Below are 15,721 nucleotides of genomic sequence, written 5' to 3'. Positions count from 1 at the left end.
TGGACACTTCCAGGTTATTAAGGGGCACACTCCCCGGATACATATGAGCACACTCCCTAGGGTATCTAGCATGTTATAAGCAACATCGTATCATAACGTTGGATCGGTTTAACAGACATTTGGTAACATCACACGTAAATAAAACTTTGAACTCACCAGCGTCGTCTGACACACTTGTCTGCATGCTTGCAGGTCGTTAGAATTCGTGACATGGACTTGCTATCTGGGAGTGCTGGAGGGGTCATGGATCGAGGCTCTTGGATTAACTTATATTTGATACATTGGTTTTGAGTATTATTATGAAACGGTTGTTAAACGATTTACTACATGCTTCCGCTATACAACTTTTTGGGAATAATATTATGTTTGACATTTGCTATTGGTAATTAATAACATATTATATTTAAATATTTATCATTGGTTCGATGTGATTGGTGGCTCGGACTTTTATGCGTAACACGCCTCGCGGAGTCCCCGCAGGTGGTATTTTGGGGGTGTTACAGTTTGGTATCAGAGCCACTGGTTATAGCGAACTAGGTTTTAAAACGTTTTATAAAACCAGACTATAACCGAATACCTTCGAAGAATCGATCATGACACTCAGCTCCAGATCGCAAGGTTCGTCTTCTGTTTAGTTTATGCATTACTTCCTTAGTAGTCACACACTCATGACTTGCATGAAACGATACACTTGATACTATGGTAGTGTGACACTACTCTTCAACTTATGTGAATAGTAAACCTGTAATACCATCCGTTGTGCTGTGTGAACGGGGGAAACTTCGAGCGCAAGCTAAGAGGCATTGAGATAAGCATGCAAATTGCCTTATTATTATGGGTGCACACTTAATAATAACGTGGGGTGCATGCAAGTCCCAGTGAGGCTTATCGAGCGTGAGAAGGGTTCTGCCTTATTATGTGTGAACTTGGTAGTACATAGATATCAACATGATACTTGATTTCCATCTTGTTTCGATTTCCTGAATCGGTTCATCTCTATATATAGAAACATGAGTGGACGAGGACACGGACGTGGCAACATCAACATGACTCAGGCTGAGTTGACTGACTTAATCAACACCCGTGTGGCTGAGGCTTTAGCAGCCTATCAAGCTGGTACGGAATGTACCAAGTACTCTTTACCCTTATATCGCGTACACGTCTTTTCACTCCTATAATGTGTTTCCTTTCGTCATTTAGGTCAGCAAGTGCAACCTCAACCCAACCAGCCTGCGTGTACGTTCAAAATGTTCATGGACTGTAAGCCACAGACCTTCACCGGGACTGAAGGGGCTGTGGTGTCACACCCCCAAAATCCACCTGCGGAGTATCACCGCTTGGGAGCGTGACTGACCAGGATCAAGCCACCAATCATATTGAGCATGTAAATATATAGTAAAAAGTTATCCATCAATACGAAAGGTGTTTATCAAAACCAACATAGTTAAGTATAGCGGAAGCATTAATGTAACAACCCAATCATAAGTATTAATGTATGAAATGACATAAGTAATCACGATCCATTTGCCCACAACGACCTGCTCCTCCTTGTGCAAGCTCCATAATGTACCTAAGGTCCTGCAAGGCATGCAGCAGATAATCAACAACTAGTTGAGCGAGTTCACAGAAAGTAAGTTCAGTAATAGTAATGATATAGTGAGCGTTGCGTTCGTTCGTTTAGTCATGTATTGTATTAGTTCGTATCGCAGCCCTCTCGGCATGTATGCGAAGATTAGGGAAAGTTCTCAAGTATTCTAGACTATGTATATTTGTATCGCGGCCACCCTGGCATGTATGCGAAGATTAGAGTATAGTTCGCAGCCTTCCTAAGGCATGTGTGCGAAGATCAGTCATAATATCGCAGCCAACCCTTGGCGTGTGTGTGAAGATCAGTTCAAGTAGGTATACTAGTCTAGCCGTATCTTATCATTTACCATCCTCACCCTGAGGACCATATCATTAGATTCCATTTACTATGTACGCACGAAATAATCATCCAAATCCCATTCCCACCCTGGGAACCCCATGCCTTGGCTGTGTGAACTCACCTTGGATTGCTCGGCAGATACACAAAGAGGGTTTCTTGAACTAACAGTGGTCAACCACGTCCTAACAGGGTTACCATACAAGTCAGGTTCTGACTTAAATAATGCACGTATAAATCATAGCAGACACGTATATAGATCATAGCAACACGTAATCAGTCCAAGTATAACATTTTTCCACTTGTGCGGTTCGGATGGTTGGGCCGTTGAACTTGTGCGAGCCCAACCATCTTGTGCAATGTACATGTATAAGCCCAAACCAAACCCGGCCCAGTATATCATAACAGTACAAACAATCCGGCCTGGATCAGCTAAGTAGTTCAACAGTATGTTCAGCCCATTTAGAAATCGTTTAGGTGACTTGTGCGATGTGAATCGGGCTTTGTGCGATTGACATTGGGCTTGTTCGGCCCAATCAACATAATAACTCAACTTATGCGATCCAAGCAGATTTGTGTGATCAGCTTGGATTGTGCGATTGGACTTGGACTTGTGCGGTTTAATGTGGGCTGAGCGGCCCAACTACTTAACAATAACCGGTGCGGTCCAGTAACCTTGTGCGAGTGAACAGCTCTTGTGCGATCCGGGCACCTTGTGCGATACGAAGCTTTGTGCGTTTGGCCTCTTGTGCGCTCGGATCAGATTTGTGTGATTGTTTTTACCGAATATTATGCCAAACAGTTATCTCGTTTCCATAATTCGAGCAATATTGTTACTATAGCCAATTAATTTCGGTTGACCAATATAACCGTTTCCTTAGTTACAATTATCAATTAACACAATATCAACAAATATGGTTAGCAAAAATATCGATCAAGCAGGGCAAGTTTTAGGCTATCACATAAGAACCCTAGTCCGATCATCATGAACAATATTCTCATGAACTATAATCTATCCATTTATATGAACCTGTAACCGCGAAATCAACATAACCCGATGCACATACTTGAACCGACTATCATGAACATCATTATTACGATTTGAATTAGATAACATCACAGCAGTTAAATAAGCATCATCAAATTGGTTCTTGGTTATTCTCATGCAAATCCAATCTTACAAAACTACCATAAACTAGTTTACAACATCAATAATCATATACCATCTAAGACATGTGAAATCACATAATATAAATCACAAATAGTAAAACACTAACCAAATGATAGTGGGTAATCCGATAGGAGGAACGATCTTGAAGAGAAAGAGAATGCTTGCCGTCGGGTTCCAAGCAAAAACGAGAGAGAGAGAGGAAGTCTAGGGTTTGTGTAACTTGTGTGGTTTGTAAAAATGAGAGGCAACCCTTCAACACGGTTGCTTGTTTGTGTAAAATAGAGGTGGGCCGAACCCATACATGGGCCGCCCTTATGGTCCGATCACAAAAGAATGCGGCCCCCTCTATTGGGCTTGTGCGATTGGGTTCGGGTTTGTGTTGTGCGTTCGGATTGTGTGTGTTTATCATACATTCAAATACCATACATGCACATAACAATTCACAGCTCATATAATCACAACATGTTCACATACGTCATACATTCATTACAAAGACGGGTTCAAAATACGAGTTGTCACATTATCCCCAACTAAAAAGAAATTTCGTCCCGAAATTTGGTATGCACTAACTGAGGAAGCTAGGTAAGTTATATTGTTCACTGGTTTTCCTGGGGTGTCACATCCTCCCCCCGTTGATCTGGAATTTCGTCCCGAAATTCCGCAGTAGTAGCTTCAGCCTCAGTAGTGGTTGCATTGGTTTCGAATAACTGGGGGTACTTTTCTGTCATCCTGTCTTCGCGTTCCCAGGTGTACTCTGGGCCACGTTTGGAGTTCCAACGTACTCGAACAAGAGGGATTCTCTTGTTTTTGAGGACCTTCACATCCCGGTCCGTGATTTCAACTGGCTCCTCGACGAACTGCAACCGCTCGTCGATAGTGAGTTCCTTAAAAGGAATGATAAGGGTCTCGTCTGATAGGCACTTCTTCAGATTCGACACGTGAAAAACATTGTGAACTGCACCGAGTTCAGCTGGTAGGTTCAACTTGTAGGCTACCTTGCCTATCTTCTCAATGATTTCGAACGGTCCGACATACCGCGGATTCAGTTTGCCCCGTTTGCCAAAACGAACCACACCCTTCCAGGGTGAAACTTTGAGTAAAACCCGGTCCCCGACCTGAAATTCCAAAGGCTTTCTACGCTTGTCCGCGTAGGCTTTCTGACGGTCGGGTGCTGCCGCCATGCGTTGTCTTATCTGTGCAATCTTTTCTGTGGCGTCCGCTACAATCTCCGGACGCGTAATCTGACTATCGCCCACCTCTGCCCAACAGAGAGGTGACCGGCATTTACGTCCGTACAATGCCTCGAATGGAGCGGCTTGTATGCTGGTGTGATAACTGTTATTATACGAGAACTCCACTAAAGGTAGATGCTTTTCCCAGCCGTTGCCGAAATCAATAACGCATGCCCTAAGCATGTCTTCAAGTGTTTGAATCGTTCGCTCAGACTGCCCATCCGTCTGAGGATGATATGCTGTGCTCATGTCTAACCGTGAGCCGAAAGATTTGTGCATCGCTTGCCATAGCTCTGACGTGAATCGTGCATCCCGATCCGAAATGATGGAGGTGGGCACCCCGTGCCTCGAAACAACTTCTTTGAGGTAGATGTCTGCGAGAGTGGAGAACTTATCCGTTTCTTTTATAGCTAGGAGGTGTGTAGACTTGGTGAGTCGATCCACGATCACCCATATGGTATCATTCCCACGCTGGGATCTAGGTAGGCCTGTAACGAAATCCATGGAAATTTCTTCCCATTTCCACTGCGGTATAGTAGGTTGCTGAAGTAGGCCCGCTGGTTTCTGGTATTCAACTTTGACTCTCGCACAGGTCAAGCACTTGCTGACATAGGTAGCGATGTGGGCCTTCATGCTAGGCCACCAATAAGTAGTTCTGATGTCGTGGTACATCTTGTCCGACCCTGGATGTACCGAGTAGCGAGACTTGTGTGCTTCGTCCATCACAAGCTCTCATAGACCGCCATAAAGTGGGACCCAAATACGCCCCGTTACATAGTAGGCGCCGTCTGCCTTCTGTTCTAATCGCTGTCGTGAGCCGCGTAGGGCTTCAGCCCTGACGTTTTCTGGTTTCAATGCTTCTGCCTGAGCATCTCGTATCTGTGCAGGAAGGCTAGACTGAATCGTAAGCTGCAGCGCTCGCACGCGCCGAGGTAAAGTGTCTTTCCGACTGAGGGCGTCAGCCACAACATTGGCCTTGCCTGGATGGTACTTGATAGCGCATTCGTAATCGTTCAGTAACTCGACCCATCGCCGTTGACGCATGTTCAAATCCTTCTGCTTAAGGATATGCTCGAGACTCCTGTGATCGGTGTAAATCGTGCACCTGGTACCGTACAGGTAGTGTCGCCATATATTAAGCGCGAAAACAACAACTCCCAGCTCTAAATCGTGCGTCGTGTAGTTCCGTTCGTGAATCTTGAGTTGGCGTGAAGCGTAAGCAATAACCTTGTCGTGCTGCATTAACACACATCCAAGACCCTGGATGGAAGCATCACAATATACTACGAAATCGTCCGTGCCCTCTGGCAATGAGAGGATAGGTGCACTGCATAGTCTATCCTTTAGGTGCTGGAAAGCAGTCTCCTAGGGCTCTCCCCAGCGATAGGTGACACCCTTCTGTGTCAGTAGTGTAAGCGGCTGAGCAATCTTTGAAAAGTCTTTAATAAAGCGTCTGTAGTACCCCGCCAAACCCAAGAATTGGCGTATTTCCGTTGGCGTACGTGGTGCAGGCCAATTCCTGATTGAGTCTACCTTGGATGGATCGACATGGATCCCATCCTTGTTCACTACATGGCCTAGAAAGTGGACTTCACAAAGCCAGAAGTCGCATTTCGAAAACTTAGCGTACAGCTATTCCTTCCGTAGGAGTTCCAAAATAAGGCGTAGATGCTGCTCGTGTTCCTCCTGACTCTTGGAGTAAATCAGAATGTCGTCGATGAATACTATGACGAACTTGTCAAGATAGGGTTTGCACACCCTGTTCATAAGATCCATAAATACAGCAGGCGCGTTCGTTAACCCGAACGGCATGACAAGAAACTCGTAGTGGCCGTAGCGTGTTCTGAATGCTGTTTTGGAGACGTCCTCCTCCCGGACTCTCAACTGATGATAACCAGACCTCAAGTCTATCTTCGAATAGTAACACGACCCTTGCAACTGGTCGAATAAGTCGTCTATGTGACAACTCGGACTTTAGACTTGCTTAGATGTAACGTTACGTGCTTATGTGACAGTTTGAACTAACGAATGTTATGATGTTACGTACTATGTGAACTTAATTATATAATTATGTGAGTACGTGTGTTATTATGTGCATTGTGCGTTATATGTTTACATGTTAATCGAGCCAAACCCAAACCGCACAACTTGAACCGATCCGCACAACACTACATTCGAGTGCACAAGCCCTTTGGGCCACACCTTGTACGCGGACCATCAGGCAACCGAGTGGGCTCGGCCCACTCCCCACTCGCAAACACCAAAACCAAGGGTAGGGGTTTAATTTCATTGTTTTTGCAAATCACAAACACACACAACAACCCTAGACCTTCTCTCTCTCTCTTTCGGCTTGCCTAGAACCCGACGGCGAACAACTTAGAGGATCGGAGATCTTGCTCTTCCATTCGGCTCACTTTCCTTGTGTTTGATCCTATCTTCCGGTTAGTATGTTATCCATTGATGTGTGTTGTATATGCTCGGTATGTTGATAATGATTTGGTATGAAGTTATGACTCTATGTTTAGGTTAAACAGATTAGAGTTGCAGGATGATAAACTAGGGCCGGTTAGATTATGTTGTTATGCTTGGTCCTCGGATTGATTTGATGATAACTGTTTGGGTTTTGTTAATCGGCCACCATGTTTTATACTCGGATTATTGCATGATATTGGTAGTTTGGATGTTGCAAATTGATAATGCTTGAGTGTGCATGTAACCGGTTGATTTATGTTAAACCCGAATAATTTACTTAGATCCGTATGAATGTTAGGATGGTCATTCTTGAACATGATATGAACAGGTTGAATGCGTTTTGAAACTGATTAATTTATGAGTTTGATCTGATTTCCGAAACTGCCAAACTTGTTTGCTGAATTCACGGAAGTGATTGAGATTGAATTTAGGGAAATCAGGAAAGTTGTTACACATCCGGTTGCGACATAGATTGCGAGTCGAAACCTCACAATCACGACTCGAGACCACAAGCAGCATAACCCGGAACCATGGTTGCGAGTCCCGTTGCGACTCGTAACCAGACCATGATGAGCTGAGACCACCTGTTGCGACTCGTAACCAGCTGTTGCGACTCGTAACTCTCTGCTGCGATTCGTAACTCTCTGTTGCGACTCGAGATCGCCGGTTGCGACTCGAGACCACCTTTGCACATTCACTGTTTTGGGCCTACACTGTCACGGGCCCAATCTTATGACTGCGATGTTGTTGGACTGCTTATCTGTTGTGCCGATATGTTTTTGGGCCGGGTTATGTTGGGCTGAGTTTAGAACGCACAAGTTATGCTTGACTGCTAAGTGATTACCATGTTCTCTAAGTACTCGAAACATGTTAACTTGTATGTTTTATGCGTGCATTTCGTGAAGTCAAAACCTGACTTGTATAATAACCATGATAGGACGTGGTTGACCATTTACTTGCTACCTGTACTCTTTGTGTATCTGCCGAGCAAACCAAGGTGAGTTCACACAGCCAAGGCATGGGATTCCCGGGTTGGGAATTGGGTTGGATATGTTGATATTGAAAGAGTTACTCGTACTTACGCATTCACTAGACTATAGACCATCGTCCTCAGGATAGCCAGGACACGTTACGTAAAGCCTACGTAACCCAGTATTTGCCATATGTCTCCCGGGTCGGGAGGACACGTTACGTAAAGCCTACGTAACCCAATACCTTCTACTGTCTTCCGGGTCGGAAGGACACGCTGCGTAAAGCCTACGTAGCCCCCACGTGTACCACTGTCCTCGGGGAAGGGCACGTCACGTAAAGCCTACGTGACCCAGTACGTATTCCTGTTCTCCGTAAAGAGAACACATGGTTGGAAGGTAGTCTAGTAAGTACCACTAATGAGAAGCCCTCGTTAGTAAGGATAAACGTGGGAAGCCCCCACCGGTAATATAAACACAAGGTTTGGGAAGCCCCCACCTTTAGTACGTACTAGTATGGGAAGCCCCCACTAGCTAAACTTATGCACTATGTTATGAACTTACTTTCTGTGAACTCGCTCAACTAGTTTGTTGATTATTTGCTGCATGCCTTGCAGGACCTTAGGTACATTATGGAGCTTGCACAAGGAGGAGCAGGTCGTTGTGGGATTCGGATCGTGAACTTTATCTGAACTTATAACTATTTTGAGATTACATACTATGCTTCCGCTATTTAAACGATGTTTGGTTTTGAAACATCAATTATGTCATGATGAATTACATTAATTACCTTTATTATTAAATGCTATGTTTGATATGATTGATGGCTTGATCCTGGTCAGTCACGCTCCCAAGCGGTGGTACTCCGCAGGTGGATTTTGGGGGTGTGACAGATTGGTATCAGAGCCATTGGTTATAGAGAACTTGGTTTTAATATGGGAAAATGTTTTTATTAAAACCGGACTATAACCAGAACAGTGCTCTCAACGATCCACAACGACGCTTCGCTCCACGTGCAAGACTCGACATCCTAGGTAATAAGGTTTATGTTTATTGCCTGTTTGCTAGAACTGCTTAGAACTTTGCTCGCGCTACGTTTAGATACACATGATACTATAGCATGAGAATCTCTACGTGCTTACTCTTTTCTGTCATCGCCCTATTCGCGAACCATTCTTATTTACGTTACTTTTACTATGAAGATCATGTCGGGACGAATCAACATGACACAAGCCCAGCTAGAGGCTCTCGTTCAAGCTCAAGTTGCTGCGGCAGTTGCAGCTGCTCAAGCAGGTAGTATATCCTGCAGTATAGGCACACACTAGGATCTTTAGATCCTACATTAACTCTCGTATTTAACTTCGTCCTATTCGTACACAATAGGTCAACCAGCGCAGCAAGTTTGCACCTTTAAGAACTTCATGGACTGTCGTCCAAATTCTTTCAGTGGCACCGAGGGGGCAGTGGGACTCCTCCATTGGTTTGAAAAGCTAGAATCAGTATTCGAAATGTGCGAGTGCCCTGAGGCTCGCAAGGTCAAGTTTGCCACTGGCACCTTGGAGGGAATAGCACTGACTTGGTGGAACGCCCAAGTTCAGATCTTAGGGTTGGCAGCTGCTAACGCCACCCCATGGAACGATTTTAAGGAACTTATCAAGCGTGAGTATTGTACGCGTGAAGATATTCACAAGCTGGAAGACGAATTGTATAATCTGAAAATGGTTGGGTCAGAGATCGAAGCGTATACTAAACGGTCAAATGAGCTGGCCGTGCTATGTCCAACTATGGTAGACCCTCCATACAAGTGCATTGAGATGTATCTCAAGGGATTGGCGCCAGAGATCCAGAGCCACGTTACCTCGGCTAACCTCGATAACATTCAGGAAATTCAGCGTCTCGCTCATCGCATCACCGACCAGGCAGTGGATCAGAATAAACTGCCTAAGCGTGTCAACGCTACTGTTACAGTCACTCCTTCAGCTACTCCTGCTACTACTAGCGAAAGCAAAAGAAAATGGGATGGAGATTCTAGTAAAGGTTCAGCAAATGTTCAGCCACAAGCTCAGCAGCAGAAGATTGACCACTATCAGAGTCCCAGTCAGCAATCCTCTGGTGGTCACAGACAGAGGAGATATCAGGGAAGTCAACCTAAGTGTTACAATTGCCACAGACATCACAATGGCCCGTGTAACAAGGGTCGTTGTCAAAGGTGTCTTAAGATGGGTCACGAGGCCAAAGACTGTAGGAGTCCACGGCCTGCGAATCAGAATCAGCAGCCTCAGCAACCCGCTCCACAGAACCAGCAGCAGCAGCAGCAGCCACAGCGTGGAAACCGGGGATGTTTCCAGTGTGGGGCTGAAGGTCACTTCAAACGCGATTGCCCTCAGTTGAACCAGAACCGCAACAACAACAACCAGGGCAATGGGCATAACAACGGCGGGAACAACAACAATAATGGCAACGAGGCTAGGGGACGCGCTTTTGTGCTAGGTCGAGGCGACGCAGTGAACGATCCCAACGTTGTGATGGGTAAGTTTCTCCTCGACAATATTTACGTTACTGTTTTGTTTGATTCGGGTGCGGATACAAGCTATATGTCTGTGAAAATGTGTCAACTGCTAAAACGTGCACCAACACTTTTACCCACCAAACATGTAGTAGAGTTAGCTAACGGTAAAAGTCTAGAAGCCACGCACGTAGTTCAGGGTTGTGATCTTATCCTAGCTGGTCAAGCTTTCTCTATCGACCTCATTCCCATAGTTTTGGGTAGTTTCCACGTCGTGATTGGGATGGATTGGTTATCCCAACACCAGGCAGAAATCTTATGCAGCGAGAAGATAATTCGTATTCTTCGTTCGGATCAGGAACCTCTTGAAGTTCAAGGCGACAAGAGTGGTGCTGTGGTTGGCATCATCTCTTTCTTGAAGGCTCAGAAATGTTTACGCAAGGGGCACACTGCCATTCTGGCACTCGTTACAGACGCTTCAGCAAAGGAAAAGAAATTGGAGGATATTCCGATTGTACGCGATTACCCTCAGGTGTTTCCTGAAGACTTACCTGGCTTACCGCCTCATCGTCAGGTCGAATTTCAAATCGAGCTCGCTCCAGGAGCAGCACCCATAGCTCGCGCACCATATCGTCTAGCTCCATCAGAATTGGAGGAACTGTCAAAACAGCTGCAAGAGCTTTTGGAAAAGGGTTTCATTCGTCCAAGCTCTTCGCCTTGGGGAGCTCCAGTACTTTTCGTGAAAAAGAAAGACGGTACGTTCAGGATGTGCATCGACTACCGTGAACTCAACAAGGTAACGGTGAAGAACCGTTATCCTCTTCCACGCATAGACGACTTATTCGACCAGTTGCAAGGGTCGTGCTACTATTCGAAGATAGACTTGAGGTCAGGGTATCATCAGCTGAGAGTCCGGGATGAGGACGTCTCCAAGACAGCCTTCAGAACTCGTTATGGTCACTACGAGTTTCTCGTCATGCCATTTGGATTAACGAACGCGCCTGCTGTATTTATGGATCTTATGAACAGGGTGTGCAAACGCTATCTTGACAAGTTTGTTGTAGTATTCATCGACGACATCCTGATTTACTCCAAGAGTCAGGAGGAACACGAGCAGCATCTTCGCCTGATATTGGAACTCCTTCGGAAGGAACAGCTGTAGCTAAACTTTCTAAATGCGACTTCTGGCTTCGTGAAGTCCACTTCTTAGGCCATGTGGTGAACAAGGATGGGATCCATGTCGATCCATCCAAGGTAGATTCGATCAGAAATTGGCCTGCACCGCGTACACCGACAGAAATACGCCAATTCTTGGGTCTGGCAGGTAACTACGGACGGTTTATTAGAGACTTTTCGAAGATTGCGCAGCCGCTTACGCTACTGACACAGAAGGGTGTCACCTACCGTTGGGGAGATCCCCAGGAGACTGCTTTTCAGCACCTAAAGGATAGGCTTTGCAGTGCACCTATTCTCTCATTGCCAGAGGGCACAGACGACTTCGTGGTATATTGTGATGCATCCATTCGGGGACTTGGATGTGTGTTAATGCAGCGCGACAAGGTTATCGCTTACGCCTCTCGTCAACTCAAGATTCACGAACGGAACTACACAACGCACGATCTAGAGCTGGGAGCTGTTGTTTTCGCGCTTAAGATATGGCGACATTACCTGTACGGTACCAGGTGCACGATTTACACCGATCACAGGAGTCTCGAGCATATCCTTAAGCAGAAGGATTTGAACATGCGTCAACGAAGATGGGTTGAACTACTAAACGATTACGAATGCGCTATCAAGTACCATCCAGGCAAGGCCAATGTTGTGGCTGACGCCCTCAGTCGGAAAGACACTTCACCACGGCGCGTGCGAGCGCTACAGCTTACGATTCAGTCTAGCCTTCCTACACAGATACGAGCTGCTCAGACAGAAGCACTGAAACCAGAAAACGTCAAGGCTGAAGCCTTACGCGGCTCACGACAGCAAATGGAACAGAAGGCAGACGGCGCCTACTATGTAACGGGGCGTATTTGGGTTCCACTTTATGGCGGTCTACGCGAACTTGTAATGGATGAAGCTCACAAGTCTCGCTACTCGGTACATCCAGGGTCGGATAAAATGTACCACGACATCAACACTACTTATTGGTGGCCTAGTATGAAGGCCCACATCGCTACATACGTTGGAAAATGTTTGACCTGTGCGAGAGTCAAGGTTGAATATCAGAAACCAGCTGGCCTACTTCAACAGCCTAAGATACCGCAATGGAAATGGGAAGAAATTTCCATGGATTTCGTTACAGGCCTACCTAGATCCCAGCGTGGGAACGATACCATATGGGTGATCGTGGACCGACTCACCAAGTCAGCACACTTCCTACCTATAAAGGAAACGGATAAGTTCTCCACTCTCGCAGACGTCTATCTTAAAGAAGTTGTTTCGAGGCACGGGGTGCCCACATCTATCATTTCGGATCGCGATGCACGATTCACGTCAGAACTTTGGCAAGCAATGCATAAATCTTTCGGCTCACGGTTAGACATGAGCACAGCATATCATCCTCAGACAGATGGACAGTCTGAGCGAACGATCCAAACGCTTGAAGACATGCTTCGGGCATGCGTTATTGATTTCGGCAACGGCTGGGAAAAGCACCTCCCTTTGGTGGAGTTTTCGTACAATAACAGTTATCACACCAGCATTCAAGCCGCACCATTCGAGGCATTGTACGGGCGTAAATGCCGGTCACCTCTCTGTTGGGCAGAGGTGGGGGATAGTCAGATTACGGGTCCAGAGATTGTAGTGGACGCCACGGAAAAGATCGCACAGATACGACAACGCATGGCGGCAGCGCGCGACCGTCAGAAAGCCTACGCGGACAAGCGTAGAAAGCCTTTGGAATTTCAGGTCGGGGACCGGGTTTTATTAAAAGTCTCACCCTGGAAGGGTGTGGTTCGTTTTGGCAAACGGGGCAAACTAAATACGCGATACGTCGGACCATTCGAAATCATAGAAAAGATTGGCAAAGTGGCATACAAGTTGAACCTACCAACTGAACTCGGGGCAGTTCACAATGTCTTTCATGTATCGAACTTAAAGAAGTGCCTATCAGATGAAAACCTCATCATTCCTTTTAAGGAACTCACTATCGACGAGCGGTTGCAGTTCGTCGAGGAACCAGTTGAAATCACGGACCGGGATGTAAAGGTCCTCAAAAGCAAGAGAATCCCTCTTGTTCGAGTTCGTTGGAACTCCACACGTGGCCCAGAGTACACCTGGGAACGCGAAGACAGGATGACAGAAAAGTACCCCCAGTTATTCGAAACCAATGCTACCACTACTGAGGCTGAAGCTACTACTTCGGAATTTCGGGACGAAATTCCAGATCAACGGGGGGAGGATGTGACACCCCAGGAAAATCAGTGAACAATACAGTTTACCTAGCTTCCTCAGTGAGTGCATACCAAATTTCGGGACGAAATTTCCAATTAGTTGGGGATAATGTGACAACTCGGACTTTAGACTTGCTTAGATGTAACGTTACGTGCTTATGTGACAGTTTGAACTAACGAATGTTATGATGCTACGTACTATGTGAACTTAATTATATAAATATGTGAGTACGTGTGTTATTATGTGCATTGTGCGTTATATGTTTACATGTTAATCGAGCCAAACCCAAACCGCACAACTTGAACCGATCCGCACAACACTACATTCGAGTGCACAAGCCCTTTGGGCCACACCTTGTACGCGGACCATCAGGCAACCGAGTGGGCTCGGCCCACTCCCCACTCGCAAACACCAAAACCAAGGGTAGGGGTTTGATTTCATTGTTTTTGCAAATCACAAACACACACAACAACCCTAGACCTTCTCTCTCTCTCTTTCGGCTTGCCTAGAACCCGACGGCGAACAACTTAGAGGATCGGAGATCTTGCTCTTCCATTCGGCTCACTTTCCTTGTGTTTGATCCTATCTTCCGGTTAGTATGTTATCCATTGATGTGTGTTGTATATGCTCGGTATGTTGATAATCATTTGGTATGAAGTTATGACTCTATGTTTAGGTTAAACAGATTAGAGTTGCAGGATGATAAACTAGGGCCGGTTAGATTATGTTGTTATGCTTGGTCCTCGGATTTATTTGATGATAACTGTTTGGGTTTTGTTAATCGGCCACCATGTTTTATACTCGGATTATTGCATGATATTGGTAGTTTGGATGTTACAAATTGATAATGCTTGAGTGTGCATGTAACCGGTTGATTTATGTTAAACCCGAATAATTTACTTAGATCCGTATGAATGTTCGGATGGTCATTCTTGAACATGATATGAACAGGTTGAATGTGTTTTGAAACTGATTAATTTATGAGTTTGATCTGATTTCCGAAACTGCCAAACTTGTTTGCTGAATTCACGGAAGTGATTGAGATTGAATTTAGGGAAATCAGGAAAGCTGTTACACATCCGGTTGCGACATAGATTGCGAGTCGAAACCTCACAATCACGACTCGAGACCACAAGCAGCATAACCCGGAACCATGGTTGCGAGTCCTGTTGCGACTCGTAACCAGACCATGATGAGCCGAGACCACCTGTTGCGACTCGTAACCAGCTGCTGCGATTCGTAACTCTCTGCTGCGATTCGTAACTCTCTGTTGCGACTCGAGATCGCCGGTTGCGACTCGAGACCACCTTTGCACATTCACTGTTTTGGGCCTACACTGTCACGGGCCCAATCTTATGACTGCTATGTTGTTGGACTGCTTATCTGTTGGGCCGATATGTTTTTGGGCCGGGTTATGTTGGGCTGAGTTTAGAACGCACAAGTTATGCTTGACTGCTAAGTGATTACCATGTTCTCTAAGTACTCGAAACATGTTAACTTGTATGTTTTATGCGTGCATTTCGTGAAGTCAAAACCTGACTTGTATAATAACCATGATAGGACGTGGTTGACCATTTACTTGCTACCTGTACTCTTTGTGTATCTGCCGAGCAAACCAAGGTGAGTTCACACAGCCAAGGCATGGGATTCCCGTGTTGGGAATTGGGTTGGATATGTTGATATTGAAAGAGTTACTCGTACTTACGCATTCACTAGACTATAGACCATCGTCCTCAGGATAGTCAGGACACGTTACGTAAAGCCTACGTAACCCAGTATTTGCCATATGTCTCCTGGGTCGGGAGGACACGTTACGTAAATCCTACGTAACCCAATACCTTCTACTGTCTTTCGGGTCGGAAGGACACGCTGCGTAAAGCCTACGTAGCCCCCACGCATACCACTGTCCTCGGGGAAGGGCACGTCACGTAAAGCCTACGTGACCCAGTACGTATTCCTGTTCTCGGTAAAGAGAACACATGGTTGGAAGTTAGTCTAGTAAGTACCACTAATGAGAAGCCCTCGTTAGTAAGGATAAACGTGGGAAGCCCCCACCGG

This window comes from Helianthus annuus, chromosome 7 (assembly GCF_002127325.2).
Source record: "Helianthus annuus cultivar XRQ/B chromosome 7, HanXRQr2.0-SUNRISE, whole genome shotgun sequence".
In the NCBI taxonomy this organism is placed as follows: domain Eukaryota; kingdom Viridiplantae; phylum Streptophyta; class Magnoliopsida; order Asterales; family Asteraceae; genus Helianthus; species Helianthus annuus.
This window is presented reverse-complemented; position numbering follows the sequence as displayed.